Here is a 6321-nt window from a genome sequence, read left to right as displayed (position 1 = left end):
CACACTACTTCTGATTTCCTTTCTGATGGACACTGTTGAAAGTCTATTAGAAACTATGGTTATAGGAAGTTGAACCATCTGAACTCCTTCACAGAATCATCAAAGTGCTATTTGTAAGCATTTTTTCAATTTATGAGCTTCTTGTTCCTCTGTGTGTGTGTGTGTACTCTGATCATTTTGTGTGGATTGTGAAGAGATTAGTTGCCTAATCTTAACTAGACACTCAACTTTTGAAATTACCCCTTTAATTTAGGCATGAGCAATAGAAGACACACTTCTCTGGACAGACTTATTTAAGGAGAGCTCTTTTAATAAATGGCTAAGAGGTGGGTAAAAGTTGGGTCCTTAAACTAATTGCACAATATCTTGACCTAGTAATTCTGGCACAAAATTCTTCTGTTGTCTCAACCAGATTAAGAGATTCAGCTCAGTGCCAGAATTCCATTGGAAGCATTTAACAAAATATCCACTTGGCTAAAGTGCAGTGAAACACTACCCTGCTGATTCACTTAACATTTCTGGTTTTTCAAAAGTGCTTTGTAAATGTCATGTTTACCTACATTTTTTCTCTACATGTCAAATTCTCAGAGAAGTCTTCGAGGCACTGTATCAGATTCTAGAACATGTTTTTAAAATTAGAATGGTCACACATATGTAGCAAGAGTCTTCGTGGGCAGGTGGTGATGTGCACAGCACCTTCAGGAAGTATGTAATTATTTAATTTTTAAAGTGGCAGTTGGAAGTGCCAGGTGTCACATCTCTGCCATAAGGAAACTTGTATCATCAGTATTTAATGACTGACTGCTTCACACTTATGCAGAAGGTTTGGAGGGATCCCTGAAAACAGTATTTGTCCTTTCTGAGATGTAACAGATGGGTAATTCAGGGTACATTTAAAAAAATAAAAATAAAGTGAAGGTGTCCAAGTGTCAGCCAAGGACAGGGTTAGTGTTTTGCAGTGGCTGTGAGGGGCAGAGCCTGGAGCTGTGTGGGTGTGTTCAAGACCCAAATGTTATTCAATACCATCTTACCTCATGGCCAGGGTCCCAGAGCTGGGGGGAAGGGACTCTGTCTCCTCCAAGGAGAAGCATGTCCCTTTACAGTGGTGGTCTTAGGGTTCATTCCTTATTGTTTACTTATCTCAGGCTTGGTGAGCATTTTTGTGTGTAAATCACCCACTCTGGGTATACTTTTGTCATTGGTGTTGTTGCTGTTACTGTTTTCTTATCTCATTGCTGTTTCCAGTAAACTGTTCCTATCTCAACTTGTGATTTTATACCTTTTGTGCCTCCAGTTTTCAACTCCATCCCTGGTGTGGGAAGGATGAGTGGAAGTGAGGAGAGCGAGCAAGTGGCATCTGGCTTGGGAGAGTCGCTGGGGGTGCTGAACTGGGGAGGACCATTAAAGTATAAAGGAGGCAAATGCATCAGAAATGAGACATAATGAATGTTCAAAAAAAGTTACTCATGAGTAGTTAAAGATTCCCCTTCCCTTAGCCTTATATAATTCCCCTTGGTTGTCACTTTCCACTACTGCCCTATAATTGACTGACCTTGGGCTAATTGCATATGTCAGCACAAGGCTACCTTGGTGTTTTGTCTGTTCAATGGCAAAGGCAGCTTTTCATGATCTGCAGATAAGATTCAACCCATTAACAGCAATCCTGATGGAAAATTAAACCTTATGCCAAACAACAGTGAAAATTAAGTTGTTTTGATGCATCTTGCTCAACCCTTAAAAATTGAGTTATTTGGGCTATTCATAACTGCAAAAAGAAAAAAAAAGTAGGGAAAGGGAAAAATACAAGAAAAAAAATCACAGAATAAACAAAATACAAGTTAAATTTCTAGTGGAACTGGAAAAAGTAATAATTGAACCCACAATTTACATTTATATTAAATAAGACAGTAAACTTATATATGTGAATTAAAGCACTAAAAGTACAGGAGATGGTCTACAAACAACTTCAGTATAGCAAGCCCTTGTCACCCTCCTGGCTCAAAGTTTGTTATCTTTCTTTTATTTGTATGAAAACTGAAGAATACTTTCACTGTTAGTTCAATTTCTGCATACATAATGGCAGTAGAGGCATTAGAATGTTCAATGCCATTATTTTTGGTAAAAAAATAATTTTCTACTGTTCTTTCTAATATACATGCTTTTTTACTTTATTTTAAAACTGAAATTACCATAAAGCTGTTACTTGCTTAGCTGTAGCCAAATTGGCTTGTCAAATTGCCTGTAACTGCTTTCTAGAATGTCCAGTTCTGCATTTATAATAGATGAGAATGAAATAGTTAATGGTTTTTCCCATAGAAAATGGACAGTATAAGAAATAAACTGTTTTGATACATTATGCCCTTTGTGATGACAGGGACTAACAGGTATTTTACTAATACTGCAAAATACCCTTTCAAGCATCTTGAAAGTGGCTGTAAGTGAGTTCTGGTGAAAACTCACTTAACTAACAGTAAGTTATTTTAAGTTTGTCTATTGATGCTAATCATAGTATGAGTGGAAAATCATATTTGCATACCTGCTAAGATAAGGATAAAGCTAGTAATTTAAATTCATGCTCAAAAATAAACCTGATTGTGTGAGGCCATTGCTCTTAATTTTAGTACTGCATTTATGTTATGGTACTATAACTTGTAGGAATTGTTTTATCACCGTTTCCATTCTCATTCAGAAATAAATTTCAGACTTGAGGCCCATAAAAACGGAATTTATACTGGACAATTTCAGATACTAAGCTGCTTGATATGAATCTTCCAATAATGAACAATTTAATGGAGAGCAATATAATTTAAGATGACAATGCACTGACTGGAAAGAGTGATCTTGTCAAAGTCCTCAGTCTTTTTTCTAAAATGGTTATAAAATATTACTGTAGTTCCTTGCAAAATAAAGGTTGTAGAACAAGAACTTTTGCTCCATTGTCAGACAATGCTGAAAGGCCATTCTAAGCTTTCTTTAGAATAGTAATAATAGTAATAATAAATCTAATTTCTGAAAACCAAACCAAAACCCTCCTAGTTTCTGATGTCACATATATATATGTATGTATACGTCAGGCATATTCTGTAAGAAGCTGGAAGATGTGAACTCAACACAGAGGGGTTCATAACTATTGTAGACAAAGCATGTGATGTATGTCAGGTGCATCTGGAATAACTGAGTAAGAAAGGAGCAGCAGTAGTGGAGAATGTTTGAGATTCTGTTCGTAGTCACCTTATAGATGGCTGCACGTTATTCACAGGAGGGAGGAGTGTTGCTGCTGCTGCAGCTGGGGGCCATCCCAGAACGAGGTTGGAAGAAAGTTCCCTGGTGGCTGAGTGCAGGAGCAGTGTGTGAATACTCTGCAGTGATTGCACACCAGCGATGCTTTGTGGAAGACAATCTGGGTGGGTGGGGGGCAGGGGGCAGAGCTGGGAATGGCAGGAGGGGGGAAGTAGTCTGATCATATCATCTGGGTGGGTGGATGTGGAGGAAGATATCTTGCACAACACAGAAGAAACCTTTTTCTAGGGATAGGAGCAAGAGAGAAACAGCTAATTTTTTCTGCATGTGCAAGCAAGCCTCGAATGTCACTAGATTTATTTTTCCCCCTCGGGTCCTTTATCAACAATCCACTTACTGAGGGCACAGTGTTTTTGTTTTGTTCCCTCTGGGATACATTCCTGGTAAAGCTTGTAATTGCAGGGGTTTGTTTTTCCTACTTCCTTGAAGGCATTTTTGCACTTAAGTATCATTTGTGTATTGGTGCCAAATCTCCACCTGCAGTATAACTACTGGTTGTGTTGATGAACTTGTGGAGTCTTTCAGGAAGTTTTGCCTTCTTTACCCCCCAAGGGAACTAGGTAAGTAAAGGTTTAAATATATGGTAAATCTGAGCATCAAGAGGCTACTGGGGAGTCTGCTGTCTACCTTAGTGACAATAGATACCAGGCTTTGAGGTGAGATGGAAGAGAGAGAGTCAGGGGAAGACCAGGTGAGCACAGCACCTCTGCTACTGTTTTGAGACTTCTTTATAGTGGCCATATACAAGGGTTGCTTGGCCTCAGCAGCCAGAGGGGAGGTGGGGGCCTTGGATTCACAAGGTGTGTGCAGTGGTAGTTCATCAAAGGGAACAATGTGACTGGTGCAGGTTATTCTGATGTGGAGTAGCACAGAAAAGGCATGCTTCCAAATAGTTATATAAAGATAGATTTGGTAATGATATTTTTGGCAGCTGGTTGTTTTATATGACTGATTAATCAGGAAGTTGACAATAGTTATTAAAAAATAGTGAATGTGGATAGTGTTAACAGGAATTAATGACAAGAGATGGCTAGTGCTCTGTCAGGACTGTGATAAGTGTATGAAATCGGTTTTAAATATTGAGTTGCAAGTGCCAGTTACAGTATCAGTTGAAGATAATTGTGAAGACATCCCAAAAAACCAGCAAAAAATAAAATTGTGTTTCCAAATAGATGTAATGATGTAATAGATGTAATGATGTTTCCCAGTGATGAAACTGCAAGGTGGATCACTGCCACTCAGATTGTAAGCAACTGATGTTTGAGCACTTGTCTTTGGCTCTGTCAAGCCACTGTCCCATTCACACTTGAATGATCACAGGGGTGTCCTAACCTATTATTAAAATGCTGTCTCCTTTAAGTGAAAAGAATAATAATGCTCCTCATCTGATGAATACTTTAGCATTAGCTTTGGATTCATCCTTCTATGGTGGGGTGGTGTTTTATAGATCCTACAATGCATTTGATAATACACAGGAAAAAAAGCCAGCAGCGTAAATATGGCATTTTTACGAAATTCAATGACCAGTTCAGTTCGTCACTTATAACAATACACTTGTTTTATACCAAGCATGGAAAATACAGGCTGTCCCTTTATTCATGAAGCAATTAGACAAAGCATTTGGTATCATACATCCCTTAACAACAGGGCATTTGGCATGTTTAGCAGATTATATTATTGTTGGACCATGAATAAAGGACTCAGTTATATATCATCTCTTTCAAAAAGGGGTGTTCCACCTTCCCCCCACAATCATATTTTCACCAGATAACAAGCCAGTGGCAAGAAGCTTTATGGTCAAACACTGAGGATTCTTTTTAGTGTTTTCTGTGCACTAGTCTTCCTGTTCCCAGTAAGGTCTGATAAAGCCTTAGGCAAATTAGAGGACCGGGCAATCACCCAACTGTATGAAGTTTAACAAAGACAGGTGCTGGATCTGTACCTGGGCTGTGGCAGCCCTGAATGTACAGGCAGACTGCAAATGAGATGCTGGAAAGCAGCACCACGTAAAGGGACCTGTGGGTCCTGGTCGATGGCAACTTGAACATGAGCCAGCAGTGCCATGCAGTGCCCTGTCAGCCAGGAGGGACAACCCTGCCCTGGGGACATCAGGCACAGCATCACCAGCCAGGCAAGGGAGGGGATTGTCCTGCTCTGCTCTGAGCTGGGGCAGCCTCACCTCCAGTGCTGGGGGCAGTTTTGGGCACTGCAATGTAAGAAAGACATTAAACTATTAGAGAGTGTCCAAAGGAGAGCACAAAGATGGGGAAGGGCCTTGAGGGGAAGCCGTGTGAGGAGCAGCTGAGGGCACTTGGTCTGTTCAGCCTGGAGGAGACTGAGGGGAGACCTCACTGCAGGGACAACTTCATTGTGAGGGGAAGAGGAGGGGCAGGCACTGATCTCTGCTCTGGGGTGACAGCCACAGGACCCGAGGGAATGGCCTGAAGTTGTGTCAGGGGAGGTTTAGGTTGGATAATAGGAAAAGGTTTTTCACCTAGACCATGGCTGGGCACTGGAATGGGCTCCCCAGGAAAGGAGTCACAGCACCAAGCCTGACAGAGTTCAAGGAATGTTTGGACAAAGCTCTTGGGCACGTGGTGTGATATTTGAGGCTGACTTATGCAGAACCAGGAGTTGAATTTTGATGATCCTTGCAGGTCCCTTCCAACTCAAGATACTCTAGATGTAAGATGTCCTTTGTGACATGTCTCAAGCACCTTTAAATACGTTTGTTGGGAGCAACTGCAGCCAGCACTTGACTACCACAAACTGTAGGTAGTTATAAGGTCAGAACATGGCAGCAATAATTGAGACATACTGTGAATCTCTGACAGATGTTAATTTGTTTACCTCCTTGCAATGTTACATGGTTTTCTTTCAACTTCTCATCAGCTTGAGACTTTGTATTTTCTGGTTTATTTTCCACATCAACTCTACCTTCAAGGATCTTTAGTGTGGCCCTGAGAAGCTTTTATGATTATTTTAAGCAGTTCAGCATTTACACATTATTTAGTGGACAAA

The sequence above is a fragment of the Cinclus cinclus genome, chromosome 3, assembly GCF_963662255.1.
Source record: "Cinclus cinclus chromosome 3, bCinCin1.1, whole genome shotgun sequence".
Taxonomy (NCBI): domain Eukaryota; kingdom Metazoa; phylum Chordata; class Aves; order Passeriformes; family Cinclidae; genus Cinclus; species Cinclus cinclus.
This window is presented reverse-complemented; position numbering follows the sequence as displayed.